Genomic DNA, 25,973 nt, shown 5'->3' with positions numbered 1-25,973 from the left:
AGAAAAGAACTCTGGAGTATCCTTTAGGCTTTAGGGGTTCTTCAAATTGAAACTGTGGGGGAACCCCGATCAGAACCCATTTTAATGGATCCTCGAAGAACCTTTTGAAGAAACTCTAAGGTTGAATTTTTGAACTATCCCCCTATTATTAATAATAATCAGCATAACAATAATAAAAATAAAACAATATTTTAGTTGTCGGTGTTTATTGTGATTTTAGTGACAAAGCAGAATTTAAAAAATCTAAATATGAGGTAAACTCCCAGCAGAGACCCAAGTCCAATGCGTTTATCCTCTGGTGTGGTAATGTTAATGTGTTGATGTTCTCCGTATCCACAGCCAGAATGATTTTGCAGTGCATGGTGATTAAACGGGTTTCCTGTTATAATGGTCTCATACACATACCTTGTCCATAATGTAGAGGCCTATGGGATATTCATTGAAGCAGAAGTGGGTTATTTCTAGCTTTATTGCTGGGGGAAAAATGTCCACCTCTCTATTACAGATTCTGTTAAATTTCTAAAGGTAAAAATACTTCTAACAACTCTGTTACAACATTAATACACAGTCTATGACATTCTTAAAATGACATATAGCCAATCATGACCAAATTGTAGATAAAAATACAACATGTTTTTTTCAGATATTAATTTCAGCTACAAAATGAAATCATGCAAAAGAAACACAAATAAACAAAAACTTCCAGGTATCCTTGGTCAACATGAATGTATGTAAAACAACCACAACGACGATGAAACATAATGTCTTCTACTCCAGAGGCTGCCCATTCATGACGGTGAACGCCAGGGAGCCAAGCGATTGTCTCAGTCAGAACAAAGGCACCAGGCAGAGATCTTCAGCCATATTGGTTCCAGCCTGGGGATTAAAGAATATGATTATAAAATCATGATCCAAATCTGAAACACCCAAGTCTGCTTATCAAGGTCCTTTTGAGCAGCTGATTGCTACAACGTGGTTAGAGCAGGGCAGGAACAAAAACCTGCACTCTCAGTCGCTATCCTGGAGGATGGTTTGGCCACCTTTGATATAAAATATCGCAACATTACAACCAAGTACTTTTGTCTTTGTGAAATTATTGTTGTTGTTGCCACCCTTGCACAAGCCTGCGCATCCACACACAAAATGTGGCCTTTCCTATTGCTCAGAACACGCTATTCTTCAATACAGTCTATTGCTGTGTGTGGGACGTTAACCAGCATTGAGTTGAGTCCAGGCACATTGTGCATGGTTTACAGCAGGGGTGGAAGCTGACAAGGTACAAATCTGTCGTTCTGCCCCTGAACAGCCAGTTAAACCCACTGTTCCTAGGCCGTCATTGAAAATAAGAATTTGTTCTTAACTGACTTTCCTAGTTAAATAAAGGAAAAAAAATAAATAAATTGTGCTCTCTCTCCTCATGCCCACTTGCTCTGACACAGCACAACCAGACACGCACTGAAGGGTCATTATCATAATGGCTAGTATGTACATTTTTAAGTGATTGATGATATCTCCTCACAGTCTCCTCACAGTCAAAATGTGCCAAAAATAGTCCTCTATCCATCCCTTTTCAAATGTTTTGATGCTCGCTGACTGTCTTAGTGTAACGGATGTGAAACAGCTAGCTTAGTTAGCGGTGGTGCGCGCTAAACAGCGTTTCAATCGGTGACGTCACTTGCTCTGAGACCTTGAAGTAGTGGTTCCCCTTTGCTCTGCAAGGGCAGCGGCTTTTGTGCAGCGATGGGTAACGATGCTTCGTGGGTGACTGTTGTTGATGTGTGCAGAGGGTCCCGGGTATGGGCGAGGGGACGGTCTAAAGTTATAGTGTTACATTAGCATTCATCTCAGTGATTATTAGCGAGCTGGACACAATCAATAAACTGTATGACTTTAGGTCCATGATCATTTATGCACAGTTTTGATTGTCTGCACTAGACAAATAAACGGAATAGAAATACAAATTAGTTCACTAAGACAATGAATCACCTTATAAGGGAGGGTGCTTTTAACTGCTTGGAACGTAAAGCCTCTCCAAACAGGGCATTACTGCAGTGGCATAACTCTACACAATCACAATATTATTAAACATAAAGAGGCATAACTCTACACAATCACAATATTATTAAACATAAAGAGGCATAACTCTACACAATCACAATATTATTAAACATAAAGAGGCATAACTCTACACAATCACAATATTATTAAACATAAAGAGGCATAACTCTACACAATCACAATATTATTAAACATAAAGAGGCATAACTCTACACAATCACAATATTATTAAACACAAAGAGGCATAACTCTACACAATCACAATATTATTAAACACAAAGAGGCATAACTCTACACAATCACAATATTATTAAACATAAAGAGGCATAACTCTACACAATCACAATATTATTAAACATAAAGAGGCATAACTCTACACAATCACAATATTATTAAACACAAAGAGGCATAACTCTACACAATCACAATATTATTAAACATAAAGAGGCATAACTCTACACAATCACAATATTATTAAACATAAAGAGGCATAACTCTACACAATCACAATATTATTAAACATAAAGAGGCATAACTCTACACAATCACAATATTATTAAACATAAAGAGGCATAACTCTACACAATCACAATATTATTAAACACAAAGAGGCATAATTCTACACAATCACAATATTATTAAACACAAAGAGGCATAACTCTACACAATCACAATATTATTAAACATAAAGAGGCATAACTCTACACAATCACAATATTATTAAACACAAAGAGGCATAACTCTACACAATCACAATATTATTAAACACAAAGAGGCATAACTCTACACAATCACAATATTATTAAACACAAAGAGGCATAACTCTACACAATCACAATATTATTAAACACAAAGAGGCATAACTCTACACAATCACAATATTATTAAACATAAAGAGGCATAACTCTACACAATCACAATATTATTAAACACAAAGAGGCATAACTCTACACAATCACAATATTATTAAACACAAAGAGGCATAACTCTACACAATCACAATATTATTAAACATAAAGAGGCATAACTCTACACAATCACAATATTATTAAACACAAAAGCATAACTCTACACAATCACAATATTATTAAACACAAAGGCATAACTCTACACAATCACAATATTATTAAACATAAAGAGGCATAACTCTACACAATCACAATATTATTAAACATAAAGAGGCATAACTCTACACAATCACAATATTATTAAACATAAAGAGGCATAACTCTACACAATCACAATATATTAAACATAAAGAGGCATAACTCTACACAATCACAATATTATTAAACACAAAGAGGCATAACTCTACACAATCACAATATTATTAAACACAAAGAGGCATAACTCTACACAATCACAATATTATTAAACACAAAGAGGCATAACTCTACACAATCACAATATTATTAAACATAAAGAGGCATAACTCTACACAATCACAATATTATTAAACATAAAGAGGCATAACTCTACACAATCACAATATTATTAAACATAAACAACTCTACACAATATTATTAAACACAAAGAGGCATAACTCTACACAATCACAATATTATTAAACATAAAGAGGCATAACTCTACACAATCACAATATTATTAAACACAAAGAGGCATAACTCTACACAATCACAATATTATTAAACACAAAGAGGCATAACTCTACACAATCACAATATTATTAAACATAAAGAGGCATAACTCTACACAATCACAATATTATTAAACATAAAGAGGCATAACTCTACACAATCACAATATTATTAAACATAAAGAGGCATAACTCTACACAATCACAATATTATTAAACACAAAGAGGCATAACTCTACACAATCACAATATTATTAAACATAAAGAGACAAAGAAACACTGATAAAACAAACATACCTTCTAGCACCCTAAACAATTAGGACAGCATGGTTTTCAAATGGCTCTCAAAAGCCTCAAACAAATGACTAGGAGAACAATGACACCGCCACACACTATACACACACACACCCTATACACACACACCCTATATATACACACACACACACACACACACACACACACACACACACACACACACACACACACACACACACACACACACACACACACACACACACACACACACACACACACACACACACACACACCTATACACACACACCCTATACACACACACCCTATACACAATTATTTTAATAATTTAATGGATGTTTTGTGCACAAAGGTGATGACTAAAGTGTCTTATTAGGAATTTTCTAATTTAATTTCTCTATGTGGCCGTGTATGCAAATTCTCTTTCTGTGCCGGACGTCAGTTAAACTGCAGTACCGAAGCAAAACTGTAGGAGCAGTCGAAACCGTGCTTCAAGACCGGAACCCTGGCCCAAGTCAGTGGTACCTAACTATTACACATTAATTAAAACTATTACACATTAATTCATGTCCCCTGGGAACCACTGACCAAATTGGGTCCTGTCCTGTGATAAGTATATGTAGTATATCTGTTATATCTGCTTGAAGGCGCTAAATCCTAAGAAAAGACTAGTTAACGACATTCATGAATGGGATGTCATCATCAACATGTCATTCCAGAAAAGTATTCAGTAGCTATATCAATGCAAAGCCTGCTAATAAGTCCTCATGTCTATTATGCCCTAATCAGAATAGTACCTGAAAATCATATTTTAACTGCAATATCAATTTTGACCATTTTAGAGGGGAGGAACGAGAGCTCAAACATAAACACATTGAGTACGATTTTAAACCGGGACAAAATGTAATGCGCCGTAAGGGGCGGTCTTTTAACGTCACTGCTTCTCATACAGCGAATGGGCCGAGAAACAAGATCATATCTGGTCCAGCGTTATCTTTGGCATGAGAGAGAGAGATTAGTAGCCTTTGTTGCATTTGTGATGCATTGAAAAGGGTGCCTTATTTATGGACGATTGATTGCAATATATATATATATATATATATGCAAAGTAAGGAAGACATCACACGTGCGGGAGTTAGTTAGCGAGCTGATCTTCCCCAGCGGGTAGGTGAGCATGCATCACATCATCCAATGATGCTTCTTGGTCTGTCGTCGTCGTAGCTTGCTAGCTAGTCCACGAATATACAATTTAGCTGACTATTATCAATGTTAACATGTCTCGTGTATGCATAGGCTTTGCTGAATGTGGGGTGTCATTGTGAATGGGCTAGCTGACAAGGCTAGCTAACAAAGCTAGTTAGCTAACGTTAGCTGCTAGCTCAATAATGGACTAAATGAGCCTAACGTTACTCCTTATGAATGATCTTACATGATCTGTTTAGACCCGAATTGGCTTTACCGGTTAAAAAAAACAAAAAAATAACTAAATTTAAACGTGAATTAATTCACAATTGCGGTACAGTTCAAGAAACATAAAGCCATCTAACTTACTTTTATATCACATCAACATATTTGCGCGTATTTATTTTATTTAACTAGGCAAGTCAGTTAAGAACAAATGCTTATTTTCAATGAAGGCCTAAGAAAAGAGGGTTAACTGCCTGTTCAGGGGCAGAACGACAGATTTGTACCTTGTCAGCTCGGGGGTTTGAACTCGCAACCTTTCGGTTACTAGTCCAACGCTCTAACCACTAGGCTACCCTAGAAATTTACACTTACTGTAGTGTTAATGGAGCTACTGTACATGTAATAATTATATAAATTGTATTTAATGTCTACAGTAATAGCGGAATGAGTGTTACAACAATACCCCCCCCAATTAAATCAATAAATAATGTGTATTGGGCCCCCCACACAATTGCATTTATTAGCGCATGCTTTTTATTGGTCAACAAAACAAGGACCTGCTCTTGTTGTTACATTGACTGGGTCTGAGCTGCATGCTAACAGATTGTTGTCACATTGACTGGGTCTGAGCTGCATGCTAACGGATTGTTGTTACATTGACTGGGTCTGAGCTGCATGCTAACAGATTGTTGTTACATTGACTGGGTCTGAGCTGCATGCTAACAGATTGTTGTTACATTGACTGGGTCTGAGCTGCATGCTAACAGATTGTTGTTACATTGACTGGGTCTGAGCTGCATGCTAACAGATTGTTGTTACATTGACTGGGTCTGAGCTGCATGCTAACAGATTGTTGTTACATTGACTGGGTCTGAGCTGCATGCTAACAGATTGTTGTTACATTGACTGGGTCTGAGCTGCATGCTAACAGATTGTTGTTACATTGACTGGGTCTGAGCTGCATGCTAACAGATTGTTGTTACATTGACTGTCTGAGCTGCATGCTAACAGATTGTTGTTACATTGACTGGGTCTGAGCTGCATGCTAACAGATTGTTGTTACATTGATGCTGCATGCTAACAGATTGTTGTTACATTGACTGGGTCTGAGCTGCATGCTAACAGATTGTTGTTACATTGACTGGGTCTGAGCTGCATGCTAACGGATTGTTGTTACATTGACTGGGTCTGAGCTGAATGCTAACAGATTGTTGTTACATTGACTGGGTCTGAGCTGCATGCTAACAGATTGTTGTTACATTGACTGGGTCTGAGCTGAATGCTAACATGTCACATTAACAGATTGTTGTTACATTGACTGGGTCTGAGCTGCATGCTAACAGATTGTTGTTACATTGACTGGGTCTGAGCTGAATGCTAACAGATTGTTGTTACATTGACTGGGTCTGAGCTGCATGCTAACAGATTGTTGTTACATTGACTGGGTCTGAGCTGCATGCTAACAGATTGTTGTTACATTGACTGGGTCTGAGCTGAATGCTAACAGATTGTTGTTACATTGACTGGGTCTGAGCTGCATGCTAACAGATTGTTGTTACAGGCAGTGAGTGGCACAATCAGTTATTGTTGACATATTGTGCAATGCGTTTAGAAATTAAAAATACAAGTGACAGAACCAAAGGTTGCTGCAAAAAGTCGGGCAAACCTCACCACCTACCATCAAAAGGACCAGCAGAATGTACGGTGCATTCGGAAAGTATTCAGACCCCTTTACTTTTTCCACATTTTGATACGTCACAGCCTTATTCAAAGGTGTATTACATCGTTTCCCCCCCCCTCATCAATCTACACACAATACCCCATAATGACACAGCAAAAAACAGTTTAAAAAAAAAGTTAGCCAATGTATATATAAAATGTCAAAAACTCATGACATTTACATAAGTATTCAGACCTGTTACTCAGTACTTTGTTGAAGAACCTTTGGCAGCGATTACAGGAGTGGCTTTGGGACAAATCTCTGAATGTCCTTGAGTGGCCCAGCTGGAGCCTGGACTTGAACCCGATCGAAGATCTTTGGAGAGACCTGAAAATACCTGTGCAGCGACGCTCCCCATCCAACCTGACAGAGCTTGAGAGGACCTGTTGAGAAGAATGGGAGAAACTCCCCACATAAAGATGTGCCAAGCTTGTAGCCTAGAAGACTCTAGGCTGTAATCGCTGCCAAAGGTGTGAAAACAAAGTGCTGAGTAAAGTGACTGAATACTTATGTAAATATGATAATTCATTTTTTTGCTTACATTTTTAAAAAACAACAACATTTTTTTGTATTTTTTTATTGGTGTTGTGTGTAGATTGAGGGGGGGACTACAATTTAATACAATTTAGAATACGGATGTAGCGTAGCAATGTGGAGAAAGTCAAGGGGACTGAATACTTTCCAAATGCACTGTGCAACTGTGTGTAAATATTTTATTTAACATTCTGGGTTGTAGACTCTTGTGGTATTTATTTTTAAGGCAGATTTATTTCCGACTGAATATCCATGGGGTAACCATGGTAACGGTCTGATGTTTAGGCAAAGGTACGCCGCTGTCTTTCATCTGTTTTCCATAAACGAGCACTGTAAAACATGGAAATATGACCATGTGGGGGGCCCTAACCCTTTAGGCAGGGCTTCCCAAAGCCACAGATTAGGGCCTAATTCATTTTTCAATTTACTGATATCCTTATATGAACTGTAACTCAGTAAAATTGTTCAAATTGCTGCTTGTTGCGTTTAAAAAATAGTTTTTTATAAAAAGGTTTTATCTTATTTTCATTCTAGAATCAAGTGTATTATGTTTGGAGAAAGCCAATCCTAAAAGTAGGGGTGTGTCCTGGCCAAATTCCCAATCTCACCCTCATACCATCATGGCCACCTAATCATCCCCAGCTTCCAGTTGGCTCATTCATCCCCTCTCCTCTCCTATGTAACTATTCAACAGGTAGTTGCTATAAGATGAGAATGTGTTCTCAGTCAAAGTTACCTGGTAAAATAAGGCTAAAATAAAGAATGTATGATACTGGGCATGTCTCTTGGTAGCTGTCACTCAAATGCAAGGGGCTGGAGCTCATTGGCTACAATCTGAGTTGCTAGGGGGCTGGCCCATGTGGGGTGAAATGTAGGGGAAAAGGCACGGAGCAGCGTCCATACAAGTTGCTTTCAAATGAGGAATTTCATGTGATTTAGCTAAAACAGTAATTATGCTCATAGATTATGCATGTACAGTACTTTCAGAAAGTATTCACACCCCTTGACTTTATCCACATTTTGTTGTGTTACAAGGTGGGATTAAAATGCATTAAATTTTAATATTTTTTTGTCAACGATCTACACAATACTGTAATGTCAAAGTTAAAAACATTTTTTATCTAACATTACTGTTATTAGCAAGTTATTTGCACGTTATTCTTTAAAAAAAATCTTCTAGCTCTGTCAAGTTAGTTGTTGATCATGGCTAGACAGCCATTTTCAATTCTTGCCATTATATTTTAAAGCAGATTTAAGTCAAAACTGTAACTAGGCCACTCAGGAACATTCAATGTCTTCTTGGTAAGCTCCAGTGTAGATTTGGCCTTGTGTTTTAGGTTATTGACCTGCTGAAAGGTGAATTTGTTTTCCTCTAGCATTTTACCTGTGCTTAGCTCTATTCTGTTTCTTTTTATCCTGAAAAACTCCCTAGTTCTTGCCGATGACAAGCATACCCATAATAGATGCAGCCACCATCATGCTTGAATATATGAAGTGGTACTCAGTGATGTGGTGTTGGATTTTTCTAGAACATAATGCTTTTTATTCAGGACATTAAGTGAATTTCTTTGCCACATTTTTTTGCAGTTTTACTTTAGTTCCTCATTGCGAACAGGAAGCATGTTTTGGAATATCTGTATTCTGTACAGGCTTCCTCCTTTTCACTCTGTCATTTAGGTTAGTATTGTGGACTAACTACAATGTTGTTGATCCATCCTCAGTTTTCTCCTATCACAGCCATTAAACTTGAACTGTTTTAAAGTCACCATTGGCTTCATGGTGAAATCCCTGAGCGGTTTACTTTCTCTTTGTCACCTGTGTTAGGAAGGACACCGGTGTCTTTGCAGTGACTGGGTGTATTGATTCGTCATGCAAAGTGTCATTAATAACTTCACCGTGCTCAAAGGTATATTCAATGACTTTGTGATTGAGTCTGTTTTGAAAGTCACTGCTCAACCGAGTGACCAAAGATAATTGTATGTGTGGTGTACAGAGATGATGTAGTCATTCAAAAACCATTTTAAACACTATTATTGAGTCCATGCAACATATGATGTGACTTGTCAACCGATAAGTCTAAGACCTGTCTAAGCCGGGGGAGGGAGGGGGGGGTTCTACTAAGCTACTTGGATTTTTTTTTTTTAAAGAAGTTCATACATTTTAAGACTCCTTGAAGTATCAAAAATATATAACAATTTTTTTTTAGTCACATTTATTTGGCCTTTCTGCTATTAGCCAATACAAACACATTGAATAACATATTTACTGCATGGCACAACAGTCCTAAAATAAACAATTAAATGAAGTTTATTCTGAACTGTCTATCCTATATCTGAGAGATCAGGAAACAAAAATAATACATATATATTTTTTTGTATTTATCCTTCTATTTTTTGCACTAAACAGTCATATACTGAACAAAAATATAAACGCAACAAGTGTTGAAGTGCTGGTCCCATGTTTCTTGCGCTGAAATAAAAGATCCCAGAAATGTTCCATATGAACAAAAACCTTATTTCTCTCAAATGTTGTCCACAAATGTGTTTACATCCCTGTTAGTGAGAAGTTCTGCGTTGCCAAGATATACCTGACAGGTGTGGCATATCAAGAAGCAGATTTTAAACAGCATGATCATTAAACAGGTGCACTTTTGTACGGGGGACAAACAGTTTCACAACACCATGCCACAGATTCCTCAAGTTTTGATAGAGCGTGCAATTGGTATGCTGACTGCAGGATGTTCACCAGAGCTGTTGCCAGAAAATGGAATGTTAATTTCTCTACCACAAACCGCCTCCAACGTCGTTTTAGAGAATTTGGCAGTACTTCCAACCGGCCTCACAACCGCAGACAATGTATAACCACGCCAGCCCAGGACCTCCAATACAGGTTTCTAAACCTGCAGGATCGTCTTGAGACCATCCACCCGGAAAGCTGGTGAAATTGAGGAGTATTTCTGTCTGTAATAAAGCCCTTGTGTGGGGAAAAACTCATTCTGATTGGCTGGGCCTGGCTCCCCAGTGGGACGGCCTGGCTCCCCAGTGGGACGGCCTGGCTCCCCAGTGGGACGGCCTGGCTCCCCAGTGGGACGGCCTGGCTCCCAAGGCCTATTCTCACCCATGGCTGTGCCACTGCCCAGTCATGTGAAATCCATAGAGTAGGGCCTAATGAATTGATTTAAATTGACACATTTCCTTAAATGAACTGTAACTCAGTAAAATCGTTACTGCAATTATTACATGTTGTTTTTATATATTTTTTCAGTATACTTCCATGAATTTTTTTTCGACTTGTACAAGGGGGACCTTCAATAAGTCTTGAAGCCTGTGGGCGTCCCAGAGAAAAACACTGACATCGTAAGAGTCTCAGCTTTCCATAGACGGGTCGTAATAGTTTTTAGGGCAAACCGTTCGGACGCTACAGACGACTTTGTGAGAAGACAGATTTTCATGGTGTCTTATGGTCTGACAAACATCTCTCTATGTCACCTTTCACTGCAGATGCTGAAGTGTAACATCGGTGAATGGAGACAATTCAACACATCTCTAACTTAAACTGACAGGTTTAAATTTGACAAGTTTATATTTATATCGACTTTTAAGGTTTTAACCACATTTTTGCTCCTGAAGTTATTTATGCTTGACATAACAAAAGGGTTGAATAATTATTGACTAAAGACATTTCAACTTTTCATTTGTTAAAATGTATATAAACACAATTCCACTTTGTCATTTTAGGGTACTGTGTGTAGGCCATTGACAAAATCTCAATTAAATCCTTTTTAAATTCGGGCACAACAAAATGTAGAGAAAGTATCCGGGGGGTGAATACTTTTAAGGTACTGTATGTACTACACATGGACACTTCCAGCCCAAAGTGGGATGTTTTAAAGAATACGTTCTTAGTCACCAAAGTACCGCAGTCTAACAAAACCTCCCCGGCCAGAAGATACTAGCATAATCCTCAACTAACCCTAACCTACCCTGCACATTTACTTGTTACCGGTACCCTCTGTATGTATCCTCGTTATTGTTATTTTTTTAAACTTTATTTAGTAAATATTTTCTTAACGAACAATGCAGTTCAAGAAATAGAGTTAAGGGCTTGTAAGTTAACATTTCACTGTGAGGTCTACTACACCTGTTGTATTCAGCATTTCACTGTGAGGTCTACTACACCTGTTGTATTCGGTGCATGTGACGAATAAAATTGGATTGGATTTGATCTGACCTGTTTGATTAAGGATGAGGGAGAGGGAATGCAGTAGACGTCTATCTAGAACTAAAGAGGGTTGATTGTCGCTATCTCTGTCATTCATCAAACAACTTTTATTCTCTTCAATAGCTATTGTTTCAACGTGATGAAATCAAATCAAACTTTATTTGTCACATGCGCCGAATACAACAAGTGTAGACTTTACCGTGAAATGTTGACTTACAAGCCCTTAACCAACAGTGCAGTTCAAGAAGAGTTAAGAAAATATTTATCAAGTAACTAAAATAAAAAGTAATAATAAAAAGTAACACAATAAGAATAACAATAACGAGGCTATATACAGGGGGCACCGGTACAGAGTCACTGAGCGGGGGTACAGGTTAGTTGAGGTCATTTCTATATGTAGGTGGGGGTGAAATGTCTATGCACAGATAATAAATAGCGAGTAGCATCAGTGTACAAAGGGGGGGGGTGGTTCATTGTCGGTGGCAATTTTATTAATTGTTCAGCGGTCTTATGGCTTGGGGGTAGAAGCTGTTGAGGAGCCTTTTGGTCCTAGACTTGGTGCTCCGGTACCGCTTGCCGTGCGGTTGCAGAGAAAAAAATATAACTTGGGTGACTAGAGTCTGAAAAATTTATGGGCTTTCATCTGATGCCACCCACCTATTATATAGGTCCTGGATAGCAGGACGCTTGGCCCCAGTGATGTACTGGGCCGTATGCACTACCCTCTGTAGCGCCTTTTGGTCAGATGCCGAGCAGTTGCCATACCAGGTGGTAATGCATCCGGTCAGGATGCTCTCGATGGTGCAGCTGTAGAACCTTTTTGAGGATCTGGGGACCAATAGCAAATATTTTCAGTCTCCTGAGGGGGGAAAAAGGTTTTGTCGTGCCCTCTTCACGACTGTCTTGGTATGTTTGGACCATGATAGTCCGTTGGTGATGTGGACACCAAGGAACTTGAAACTCTCGACCCGCTCCACTACAGCCCTGTCGATGTTAATGGGGGCCTGTTCGGCCCGCCTTTTCCTGTAGTCCACGATCAGTTCCTTTGTCTTGCTCACATTGAGGGAGAGGTTTTTGTCCTGGCACCACACTGCCAGTTTTCAACCCCCTCCCTATAGGCTGTCTCATCGTTGTCAGTGATTAGGCCTATCACTGTTGTGTCGTCAGCAAACTTAATGATGGTGTTGGAGTTGTGTTTGGCCTCGCAGTCGTTGGTGAACAAGGAATACGGGAGAGGACTAAGTACACACCCCTGAGGGGCCCCAGTATTAAGGATCAGCGTGGCAGACGTGTTGTTGCCTACCCTTACCACCTGGGGGCGACCCGTCAGGAAGTCCAGGATCCAGTTGCAGAGGGAGGCGTTTAGTCCTAGAGTCCTTAGCTTAGTGTTGAGCTTCGTGGGCACTATGGTGTTGGATGCTGAGCTGTTGTCAATGAACAGCATTCTCACATAGGTGTTCCTTTTGTCAAGGTGAGAAAGGGCAGTGTGGAGTGCGATTGAGATTGCGTCATCTGTGGATCTGTTGGGGCGGTATGCGAATTGCAGTGGGTCTAGGGTGTCCGGGAGGGTGTTGTTGTGAGCCATGACCAGCCTTTCAAAGCACTTTATGGCTACTGACGTGAGTGCCACAGGGCGGTAATCATTTAGTCAGGTTACCTTCACTTCCTTGGGCACAGGGACTATGGTGGTCTGCTTGAAACGTAGGTATTATAGATTCGGTCAGGGAGAGGTTGAAAATGTCAGCGAAAGACACTTGACAGTTGTTCCGCACATGCTTTGTATACACGTCCTGGTAAACCGTCTAGCCTTGCGGCTTTGTGAATGTTGACCTGTTTTAAAGGTTTTGTTCACATCGGCTACAGAGAGCGTGATCACACAGTCATCCAGAACAGCTGGTGATCTTGTGCATGCTTCAGTGTTGCATGCTTCGACGCGAGCATAAAAGGCATTTAGCTTGTCTGGTAGGCATGCGTCAATGGGCAGCTCGTGTCTGAGTTTCCCTTTTTGTAGTCCGTAATAGTTTTCAAGCCCTGCCACATCTGACGAGCGTTAGAGCCGGTGTAGTAGGATTCAATCTTAATCCTGTGTTGATGCTTTGATTGTTTGTCTGAGGGCATAGCGCAATTTCTTATAAGCGTCTGGATTAGTCTCCCGCTCCTTGAAAGCGGCAGCTCTAGCCTTTAGCTCAACGCGAATGTTGCCTGTAATCCATGGCTTCTGGTTGGGATATGTACGTACAGTCACTGTGGTGACGATGTCGTTGATGCACTTATTGATGAAGCCGGTGACTAAGGTGGTATACTCCTCAATGCCATTGGATGAATCCCGGAACATAGTCCAGTTTGTTCTAGCAAAACAGTCATGTAGTTTAGCATCCGCGTCATCTGACCACTTCCGTATTGAGCGAGTCACGGGTGCTTCCTGCTTTAGTTTTTACTTGTAAGCAGGAATCAGGAGGATAGAATTATGGTCAGATTTGCCAAATGGAGGGCGGGGGGAGAGTTTTGCATGCATAAAGGTGGTCTAGGATTTATTAAATTTTTTCCTGGTTGCACATGTGACATGCTGGTAAAGATTTGTTCAAACTGATTTAAGTTTTCCTGCATTAATGTTCCCGGGCCGCTAGGAGTGTCTCTTCAGGGTGAGTATTTTCTTTGCTTATGGCCTTATAGAGTTGATTGAGAGCGGTCTTAGTGCCAGCTTCGTTCTGGGGTGGTAAATAGACGGCTACGAATAATACAGATGAGAACTCTCTTGGTAGATAGTGTTGTCTACAGCTTATCATAAGGTACTCTACCTCAGGCGAGCAATACCTCAAGACTTTAATATTAGACATTGTGCACAAGCTGTTATTGACAAATAGACACACACCCCCACCCCTCGTTTTACCAGAGGTACATGGAAAATCCCGCTCACTCTATATTGTCCGGTTCGTCGTTCAGACACGTCTCGGTGAAACATAAAATGTTAGTTTTTGATGTCCCGTTGGTAGGATAATCTTAATTGTAGGTTATCAATTTTATTTTCCAATAATAAAAACAAATTAGTCACATATGCCGAATACAACCTTACAGTGAAATGCTTACTTCAAATCAAATTTATTTGTCACATACACATGGTTAGCAGATGTTAATGCAAGTGTAGCGAAATGCTTGTGCTTCTAGTCCCGACAATGCAGTAATAACCAACGAGTAATCTAACCTAACAATTCCAAAACTACTACCTTATACACACAAGTGTAAAGGGATAAAGAATATGCACATAAAGATATATGAATGAGTGATGGTACAGAACGGCATAGGCAAGATGCAGTAGATGGTATCGGTTACATTATATACATCAAATCAAATTTTATTTGTCACATACACATGGTTAGCAGATGTTAATGCGAGTGTAGCGAAATGCTTGTGCTTCTAGTTCCGACAATGCAGTAATAACCGACAAGTAATCTAACTAACAATTCCAAAACTACTGTCTTATACACAGTGTAAGGGGATAAAGAATATGTACATAAGGATATATGAATGAGTGATGGTACAGAGCAGCATAGGCAAGATACAGTAGCTGATATCGAGTACAGTATATACATATGAGATGAGTATGTAAACAAAGTGGCATAGTTAAAGTGGCTAGTGATACATGTATTACATAAGGATGCAGTCGATGATATAGAGTACAGTATATACGTATGCATATGAGATGAATAATGTAGGGTAAGTAACATTATATAAGGTAGCATTGTTTATATATTTACATCATTTCCCATCAATTCCCATTATTAAAGTGGCTGGAGTTGAGTCAGTGTCATTGTCAGTGTGTTGGCAGCAGCCACTCAATGTTAGTGGTGGCTGTTTAACAGTCTGATGGCCTTGAGATAGAAGCTGTTTTTCAGTCTCTCGGTCCCAGCTTTGATGCACCTGTACTGACCTCGCCTTCTGGATGATAGCGGGGTGAACAGGCAGTGGCTCGGGTGGTTGCTGTCCTTGATGATCTTTATGGCCTTCCTGTAACATCGGGTGGTGTAGGTGTCCTAGAGGGCAGGTAGTTTGCCCCCGGTGATGCGTTGTGCAGACCTCACTACCCTCTGGAGAGCCTTACGGTTGAGGGCGGAGCAGTTGCCGTACCAGGCGGTGATACAGCCCGCCAGGATGCTCTCGATTGTGCATCTGTAGAAGTTTGTGAGTGCTTTTGGTGACAAGCCGAATTTCTTCAGCCTCCTGTGGTTGAAGAGGCGCTGCTGCGCCTTCTTCATGATGCTGTCTGTGTGGGTGGACCAATTCATTTTGTCTGTGATGTGTACGCCGAGGAACTTAAAACTTACTACCCTCTCCACTACTGTTCCATCGATGTGGATAGGGGGGTGTTCCCTCTGCTGTTTCCTGAAGTCCACAATCATCTCCTTAGTTTTGTTGACGTTGAGTGTGAGGTTATTTTCCTGACACCACACTCCGAGGGCCCTCACCTCCTCCCTGTAGGCCGTCTCGTCGTTGTTGGTAATCAAGCCTACCACTGTAGTGTCGTCCGCAATCTTGATGATTGAGTTGGAGGCGTGCATGGCCACGCAGTCGTGGGTGAACAGGGAGTACAGGAGAGGGCTCAGAATGCACCCTTGTGGGGCCCCAGTGTTGAGGATCAGCGGGGAGGAGATGTTGTTACCTACCCTCACCACCCGGGGGAGCGGCCCGTCAGGAAGTCCAGTACCCAGTTGCACAGGGCGGGGTCGAGATCCAGGGTCTCGAGCTTGATGACGAGTTTGGAGGGTACTATGGTGTTAAATGCTGAGCTGTAGTCGATGAACAGCTTTCTCACATAGGTATTCCTCTTGTCCAGATGGGTTAGGGCAGTGTGGTTGAGATTGCATCGTCTGTGGACCTATTGGGGCGGTAAGCAAATTGGAGTGGGTCTAGGGTGTCAGGTAGGGTGGAGGTGATATGGTCCTTGACTAGTCTCTCAAAGCACTTCATGATGACGGAAGTGAGTGCTACGGGGCGGTAGTCGTTTAGCTCAGTTACCTTAGCTTTCTTGGGAACAGGAACAATGGTGGCCCTCTTGAAGCGTGTGGGAACAACAGACTGGGATAGGGATTGATTGAATATGTCCGTAAACACACCAGCCAGCTGGTCTGCGCTTGCTCTGAGGGCGCTGCTGGGGATGCTGTCTGGGCCTGCAGCCTTGCGAGGGTTAACATGTTTAAATGTTTTACTCATGTCGGCTGCAGTGAAGGAGAATCCGCATGTTTTGGTTGCGGGCCGTGTCAGTGGCACTGTATTGTCCTCAAAGCGGGCAAAAAAGTTATTTAGTCTGCCTGGGAGCAAGACATCCTGGTCCGTGACAGAGCTGGTTTTCTTTTTGTAATCCGTGAATGACTATAGACCCTGCCACATGCCTCTCGTGTCTGAGCCGTTGAATTGCAACTCTACTTTGTCTCTATACTGACGCTTAGCTTGTTTGATTGCCTTGCGGAGGGAATAGTTACACTGTTTGTATTCGGTCATGTTTCCGGTCACCTTGCCCTGATTAAAAGCAGTGGTTCGCGCTTTCAGTTTTACGTGAATGCTGCCATCAATCCACGGTTTCTGGTTTGGGAATGTTTTAATCGTTGCTATGGGAACGACATATTCAATGCACTTTCTAATGAACTCGCTCACTGAATCAGCTTATTCGTCAATGCTGTTGTTGGACGCAGCGCGGAACATATCCCAGTCCACGAGCCCCTAACCGAGAGTGCAATTAAAAAAAGACAAAAGTAATAAGTAATTAAAGAGCAGCAGTAAAGAAGAATAACAATATATACAGGGATGTTTGCACTTTAGCATGAAGAGCGGATGGCAGTAGGAGTTTACTCGCTCGCCTACGGATTCTCACAAGGCTGCCCTCGGTGATGAAGCACACCGTATTTAAAAAAAAAAAAGACATCTTGCCAGAAGCTGTTTTAGAAGGTTGCGTAATTTATTATTTCACTACTGTGAGGAATTCTATTAATGGAAGTGTGTGTGTGTGTGTGTGTGTGTGTGTGTGTGTGTGTGTGTGTGTGTGTGTGTGTGTGTGTGCTTTCTGAGTGTCCCTGATCTATTAAATGCTTTGTCATCTAATGACAATGTCAGTGTTGGTTAATAACATCACCTGTCCTGAGATTTTACTGAACTCTGTAATTAAGTTCTCACAGAATGTTAGGGTTGTGTTGTGGGCTATCTCCCCCATCTCCCCTCTACATAGTTTACACCCCCTCCCACCTCTCCCCCATCTCCCCTCTACATAGTTTACACCCCCTCCCACCCCTCCCCCATCTCCCCATACACTATAAGATACTCTTGTCAGTCAAAACCTCTTGAAGAAGACTCAAAGTGCAACCTGTTTCTGAGGAGAAAGTTTCAGCTTTTATCAACGTTTTTTTTGTCTGGAGAGAAAGATCTTCTGAAGCTGGCAAGTTACTTTTTGATTTTCAACCTGTACATCGTTTGTTCCTTATTAGGCTATGTGGAGTTGGGGGGAATTGTGGTTTGTCGGGAGACAGAATATTACAAAGGTTTCTAAAGTAGGCTGAGAACTCTTAAGTGTGCTGGTGCTGCTGTATCATGTGTCTAGCCATCGTCTTCAGGATAGTGCTGTTTTCAGCAAGATTTTGTGACAACTTTATGAACAAACTTTAAAATGTTCCGTCACTGTTCTTTTTAACTTTATTCATTTTTTTAAATATTTTTTTTTTTTACATTCGTCAAATTGCTTTGATCAACTTTTATAACTTTTGTTATCGAGGCCAGGCGGCAACTTGTCACGGTAGCTGAATGTGGGTTGTCTGTGCCAGGCTGACTTCACAGTTGAGAGAAGATTTTGTTCAGTCAAAAGTAGCGCCTACATTTAATGATTGACTTTCTCTCATAAATATATGGTTTATGTCATGGCGTTTATAGCCTTTATAGCACAACTTATTGCTGATTTTTAGAGAAAGTCATCTGTGTGTGTATTGCATGCATAAACGCCAAACTCATTTAAGTTACTGTAGTGTCTAACTGTAACGCCGTCTCACTTCCTTCCATTGATCCCCCTCCCTCCTAGATGTCCTGTCTGTGTGTTGTGATAGCCTACATTGAATAACCTCTAGCAGACCTGGGGCAGTGTGGTGTCAGGCAGACGGTGAAAGAGAACACCCATCCTTTATTTGAGGTTGTTATAGTAATACTGCACAGTTTCCTGCTGATTGTCTTCCATTTTCCCTGAGTTCTAACATGAGTTTCCTGCTGACTCTGCAGATAAAGGTCATTAAACCTGATCCCAGAGCTGTTTGTGCTGTCGCAGGCTAGTTAAAGGTACAATGCAGCATTTATTTTTTTATTTTTTTAATCTCAATATCAAATTATTACTGGCTAACAAGAACCTTACTGTGATTCGTTTTAAATTAAAATGGTAAAAAAAATAAACATCTTCTTAGCTCTTTTACCATCTCAAAAATCATTTTTAGGATGATAGAAAGTTTTCCGTTTTTAAACTTTAAATGACTACAACCAGATATAAAGTATGTTGAAAATAGAGCTGTATATTTTTTAAATAATATCATCTTTGAGAACTAACAACCACAAGATAAAAAAAATAAAAAAAATACAAATCTAAAATTCAAAAATGTCCTTTCATGGCCCCCACATTGATTTTGTTCTAGTGTTTAAGTCACTCAGAGGGCTTATGATATGGGGAAAAATAAATGATAAAACAGCAACCTGTTTTCTGTGCAGCCAAGAGGAAGGACCTCTAAAATGTTAGGTCAGAGACTGTGCCACGCTAACTTAGCCACCGCTGCTGGGGAAAACAAATCATTGGGGCAACACTGTTTTGATAGCACTGCTGATTGCACTGTTATGTATTCGATGACGAGCTCACTCGCTCTTTCACTCTTTGACAGATCAGGACTCGTATCCGCAAGGAGTAGGAGTGCTGATCTAGGATCTGTCCATAAATCCATATCATCTGATTCCTTATGATTTAAAAGGCAAAACTGATCATAGATCAGTACTCCTGAGAGACTTTGTGGATTAGGGTCCTGGTTGCGATGTGGGAACAGTAATGGGGCACTGGTGACCTCGTCTCCATGTAGCCTATTGGTTACCTGTCTCTTAAGTATCCATCCATGTAGCCTATTGGTTCCCTGTCTCTTCTCTCTCCATCCATGTAGCCTATTGGTTCCCTGTCTCTTCTCTCCATCCATGTAGTCTATTGGTTCCCTGTCTCTTCTCTCTCCATCCATGTAGCCTATTGGTTCCCTGTCTCTTCTCTCTCCATCCATGTAGTCTATTGGTTCCCTGTCTCTTCTGTCTCCATCCATGTAGCCTATTGGTTCCCTGTCTCTTCTGTCTCCATCCATGTAGCCTCCATTGCCTATTGGTTACCTGTCTCTTCTGTCTCCATCCATGTAGTCTATTGGTTCCCTGTCTCTTCTCTCTCCATCCATGTAGCCTATTGGTTCCCTGTCTCTTCTGTCTCCATCCATGTAGCCTATTGGTTCCCTGTCTCTTCTCTCTCCATCCATGTAGCCTATTGGTTCCCTGTCTCTTCTCTCTCCATCCATGTAGCCTATTGGTTCCCTGTCTCTTCTGTCTCCATCCATGTCAAGTACTGTATGTTCCTTTTAATAACCTAAAATATGTGTGATCTTTTACGTCATAGTCCCAAACCCTAGGTTTGTTATGCAGCAGTGTAGCCTACACACAGGTCAGAGACCAGGGTCCTGGCAGGTTGGCTGGTATTGACCGATCCTACCACCTTATCTATATGTGGTCTAAATATAACCTCTGGAGACATGCCTGGACATTGTAAACCTCTTCACTCCTATTGCTTTACCTTGTAATCCCGAGAACTCTTGAGTCAGCCCTGCACAGTATTATGGGTATTTTTATCCATTCAGGACCACAGTATTTTAAAGGTCCAGTGTAACTGGTTTTTATCTCAATATCAAATAATTTCTGGGTAACAATTGAAGTACCTTACTGTGATTTTTGTTTTCAATAAAATGGTCAAAAAGGAAGAGAAATATCTTCTTAGCAGAGAGGAATTTCTCAAGCAAGAATTTAGCTCGGACTGTCTGAGTGGTCTGGCTTGGGAAGGGGAAAACAGAAAACTTCTCTGCCAATAACAGATGGTTTTCTTCTTGGTCTCACTAATTTACTGGCTGGTGATGTCAGGCCTAAACTCCATCTCACAAAAACAGGCTGATATTTCAGGCGATCTTACACTAAAAGTGCATGATTTTTTTTTTTACAATTTCACAGTATAATTCCCAATCTCATAGTTTAGAAATATACACTGAGTGTACAAAACATTAGGACCACTCTTTCCATGACAGTCTGACCAGGTGAATCCAGGTGAAAGCCATGATCCCTTGTTGATGTCACTTGTTAAATCCACTTCCATCAGTGTAATCAGTCAGAGGAAGGCCCTAGAAATTGTCAAAGACTCCAGCCACCCTAGTAATAGACTGTTTTCTCTGCTACCGCACAACAAGCGGTGCCGGGGCGCCAAGGCTAGATCCAAACAGCTTCTAAACAGCTTCTATCCCCAAGCCAGACTCCTGAACAGCTAATAAAATGGCCACCCAGACTATTTGCATTGTCCCCCCCCCCGTCCCCCCGTCCCCCCTTTACACTGCTGCTACTCTGTTTGTTATCTATGCATAGTCACTTTAATAACCTATCTACCTACATGTACATATTACCTCAATTACCTTGACTAACCAGTGCCCCAGCACATTGACTCTGTACTGGTACCCCCCTGTATATAGCCTCCACATTGACTCTGTATATAGGCTCCACATTGACTCTGTACTGGTACCCCCCTGTATATAGGCTCCACATTGACTCTGTACTGGTACCCCCTGTATATAGGCTCCCCCTGTATATAGGCTCCACATTGACTCTGTACTGGTACCCCCTGTATATAGCCCCCTGGTACCCCCTGTATATAGCCTCCACATTGACTCTGTACTGGTACCCCCTGTATATAGCCTCCACATTGACTCTGTACTGGTACCCCCTGTATATAGCCTCCACATTGACTCTGTACTGGTACCCCCTATATATAGCCTCACTAATTGTTATTTTACTGCTGCTTTAATGATTTGTTTACGTATCTATTTTTTTAAACTCATTTTCCTTAACTGCATTGTTGGTTAAGGGCTTGTAAGCATTTCACTGTAAGGTTGTATGTGACAAATATTATTTTATTTTAAAGAAGGGTTTTTAAGCCTTGCTGCAATTGAGACATGTGTTGTGTCTATGTGCCATTCAGGGGGTGCTTTTGAACAGGGTATGGCACTAGGTGCCAGGCACACCGGTTTTAGTGTATCAGGAACAGCCACACTGCTGGGTTTTTCACCCTCAACAGTTTCCTGTGTGTGTCAAGAATGGTCCACCACCCAAAGGACATCTCACAAACTTGACACGACTGGGAATCATTGGAGTCAACATGGGCCAGTATCCCTGTGGAATGTTTTCAACACCTTGTAGAGTCCATGCGCCAACCAATTGAGGCGGTAGCCTACAAAACGGACTGCCATGCGCGGCCTCCCATTCGCTATTCGAGTACGTATTTCTTTCCCCCTGCCCCTCTTCCCGCCCCTTTTGATAATGGGCCATTCTAAATCAACACTGATCTTACATATTTGTAAAGACAAGATTACGGTGAGAATAGTCTGATGGGGTAAAATGTGATCACTTGATGAGAGAACAGCTGTGCAGCCAACCTTCTAAAATCATCAATATCCTGTAGTCGCCATCATGCAGCCCATATATGCGTAGATTTCTTAGACATTCTAATGTTTGTATCATTCACAACTGAAGTTGCCAAATAAATAACTCTAAATATAGTATATAGGACCTGTTTCAAATGATCACTTTTATAACATACAGTACAGCCACTTCATATGTGCACTCGCTCCGGATGGGAAAAATATCCTTTCTATTTTATTCAGTTCAGTTATATTCTTCTTACTGTAAAATACTATAAAAGAATGGCCTGGGACTTATAAGCATATCTCGTCAGGTAAATGAACAAGCCTACAGCCAAGGGCACGGAGCATAGCCAGATAACATGCAGTAGGCCAACTCATATTCTGTTCTTCTCAAGTGCATTTTGTGTTTCTTTAGACCTGACTAAAATAAATCATGGATTCATTTATTTTATTTTATAATGTAGATGTTCCAAAGGCGTCATCAGAGGCTTGAATACAGCTGGAGACCTGGAAGTGCTAAACAGGTTTATGTTAACAAACAGTCAAATACAGTGAGACCAGCAGTCTCTTACATGACAATAACCGTCTGACAAAATGTCATGACCACCACAGCCCTAACCACACTGTAACACTGTACTACACCACAGCCCTAACCACACTGTAACACTGTACTACACCACAGCCCTAACCACACTGTAACACTGTACTACACCACAGCCCTAAACCACACTGTAACACTGTACTACACCACAGCCCTAACCACACTGTAACACTGCACTACACCACAGCCCTAACCACACTGTAACACTGTACTACACCACAGCCCTAACCACACTGTAACACTGTACTACACCACAGCCATAACCACACTGTAACACTGTACTACACCACAGCCCTAGGTGCTGCTCAATATTGGGAAGGTGTTTCCTAATGTTTTGTCCACTCAGTGTATATAAAACCCAGGAGAATCACATTGTCGACTGCACTAGGCCTCTTTTTTTTAAATGTGTATACTCAGCAGTTGTGTTTTAAACTTGTACATCTCGTTCTAACCGGATGATTTAGTAGTCTGGGTTGTGTTCCATATGGTTACCACACCCACCCAGCTCCACACCTAGCTAGACTCTGGAGGTATTGCCATGAAACATGAGCCCCAGTAGCTTGATTTTACACTGGCAGACTTCACCTTTCTTCACCGTGGAGTGCAGTTCATTATACACATCAATTGACACATTTGCCGTGAGTTGCCATTGACAAACAAAGACAGACATGCTACAGAGGACAAATGTAGCTACAAGGTGGGCCTTTCATGATTTACATTGTAGTCGGAGCTGGAGTCCACAAAGCCTGGTCTCTGCTGGCTCTTTACCTCTCTCTGCCCCTCCGTGGCTCTTTACCTCTCTCTGCCCCTCCGTGGCTCTTTACCCCTCTCTGCCCCTCATTGGCTCTTTACCTCTCTCTGCCCCTCCTTGGCTCTTTACCCCTCTCTGCCCCTCATTGGCTCTTTACCCTCTCTGCCCCTCATTGGCTCTTTACCTCTCTCTGCCCCTCCGTGGCTCTTTACCCTCTCTGCCCCTCATTGGCTCTTTACCTCTCTCTGCCCCTCATTGGCTCTTTACCCTCTCTCTGCCCCTCATTGGCTCTTTACCTCTCTCTGCCCCTCTCGTGGCTCTTTACCTCTCTCTGCCCCTCATTTGCTCTTTACCTCTCTCTGCCCCTCCGTGGCTCTTTACCTCTCTCTGCCCCTCATTGGTTCTTTACCTCTCTCTGCCCCTCATTGGCTCTTTACCTCTCTCTGCCCCTCCGTGGCTCTGTACCTCTCTCTGCCCCTCATTGGCTCTTTACCTCTCTCTGCCCCTCATTGGCTCTTTACCTCTCTCTGCCCCTCCGTGGCTCTGTACCTCTCTCTGCCCCTCCGTGGCTCTGTACCTCTCTCTGCCCCTCCGTGGCTCTTTACCTCTCTCTGCCCCTCATTGGCTCTTTACCTCTCTCTGCCCCTCATTGGCTCTTTACCTCTCTCTGCCCCTCATTGGCTCTTTACCTCTCTCTGCCCCTCCGTGGTCTTTACCTCTCTCTGCCCCTCCGTGGCTCTTTACCTCTCTCTGCCCCTCATTGGCTCTTTACCTCTCTCTGCCCCTCATTGGCTCTTTACCTCTCTCTGCCCCTCCGTGGCTCTTTACCTCTCTCTGCCCCTCCGTGGCTCTTTACCTCTCTCTGCCCCTCATTGGCTCTTTACCTCTCTCTGCCCCTCATTGGCTCTTTACCTCTCTCTGCCCCTCATTGGCTCTTTACCTCTCTCTGCCCCTCCGTGGCTCTTTACCTCTCTCTGCCCCTCCGTGGCTCTTTACCTCTCTCTGCCCCTCATTGGCTCTTTACCTCTCTCTGCCCCTCATTGGCTCTTTACCTCTCTCTGCCCCTCCGTGGCTCTTTACCTCTCTCTGCCCCTCCGTGGCTCTTTACCTCTCTCTGCCCCTCATTGGCTCTTTACCTCTCTCTGCCCCTCATTGGCTCTTTACCTCTCTCTGCCCCTCCAATTCCATGGGGTCATACAAGGACAGGTCACACTGAGCCTCTTCCCAGCAGACACACAGAGAAACAAACCGAGAGAACAAGGGCAAGAGAGAGACTGTACACTCCCAAGTCCTGCTATGGGACAGTATACTGTTGGCCCCTGAACCAGACTGTCCATCCAAAACTACCTGTATAGCACAGGCCACATAAACATTCTAAACTGGTTTTTATCTTCAAACTAAACCAGAATCGACAAGGAATGTCAGTTGAAGTGACTAGAGTTCTTAGATTGTTGTGGGTTTGTGGCATCTGCTTGGTTTCCCAATGTCTAAACTGGCTGCTCTAGTGTGAGGCAAGTGGGTATACAAGTTGTGTTTCCATTGTGGCTGGCTGCTCTAGTGTGAGGCTAGTGGGTATACAAGTTGTGTCTACATTGTGGCTGGCTGCTCTAGTGTGAGGCTAGTGGGTATACAAGTTGTGTTTCCATTGTGGCTGGCTGCTCTAGTGTGAGGCTAGTGGGTATACAAGTTGTGTTTCCATTGTGGCTGGCTGCTCTAGTGTGAGGCTAGTGGGTATACAAGTTGTGTTTCCATTGTGGCTGGCTGCTACACTGTTCTATGAGGTTTTGTTTGTACTTTTCCCAGCTCATATTTTCTCTCTCTCTCTCTCTCTCCCACAGTTGACTGCCCTGCTCTTTCCATCTCTTCACTCTACTACCCAAGCCCGACTGAAGACCTAAGAGCTCTACTCTGTGCCGAGGGCTCTACATAAGAGCTCTAAGCCCCGTCACACTACTCAGGTTGGAAGAGGTAAGTCTTTCATACCTTAAGGCAATGAATGGAAACGTTGTTCTGAACCGTTTATTTAGCCTCCCCTCCCTCACCTCAGTTAGTCAACTGCCATGATGTAATATGGATTATTGATGTCAGGGTTGTTG

General features: G+C 41.9%; 1 protein-coding gene across 3 annotated transcripts in view; it reads left to right on the top strand.

Moving 5' to 3' along the window:
• The first annotated feature begins 4,868 nt into the window (after nt 1–4,868).
• slc39a14 (solute carrier family 39 member 14) overlaps nt 4,869–25,973 on the top strand; it is a 50,999-nt gene continuing 29,894 nt past the window's right edge. The window contains exons 1-2 of one of the 3 annotated variants that reach the window (XM_024438159.2): nt 4,869–5,092; nt 25,716–25,845. The gene's annotated coding sequence lies outside the window, so the exon portion shown is untranslated. Of the gene's footprint in view, nt 5,097–25,715; nt 25,846–25,973 lie in introns of all 3 variants that reach the window. The other 2 variants (XM_024438158.2, XM_024438160.2) reach the window with 2 other exon arrangements.

This window comes from Oncorhynchus tshawytscha, linkage group LG12 (assembly GCF_018296145.1).
Source record: "Oncorhynchus tshawytscha isolate Ot180627B linkage group LG12, Otsh_v2.0, whole genome shotgun sequence".
Lineage (NCBI taxonomy): Eukaryota > Metazoa > Chordata > Actinopteri > Salmoniformes > Salmonidae > Oncorhynchus > Oncorhynchus tshawytscha.
The sequence above is the reverse complement of the archived record's forward strand: the minus strand, read 5'-3'. Positions and strand labels throughout refer to the sequence as shown.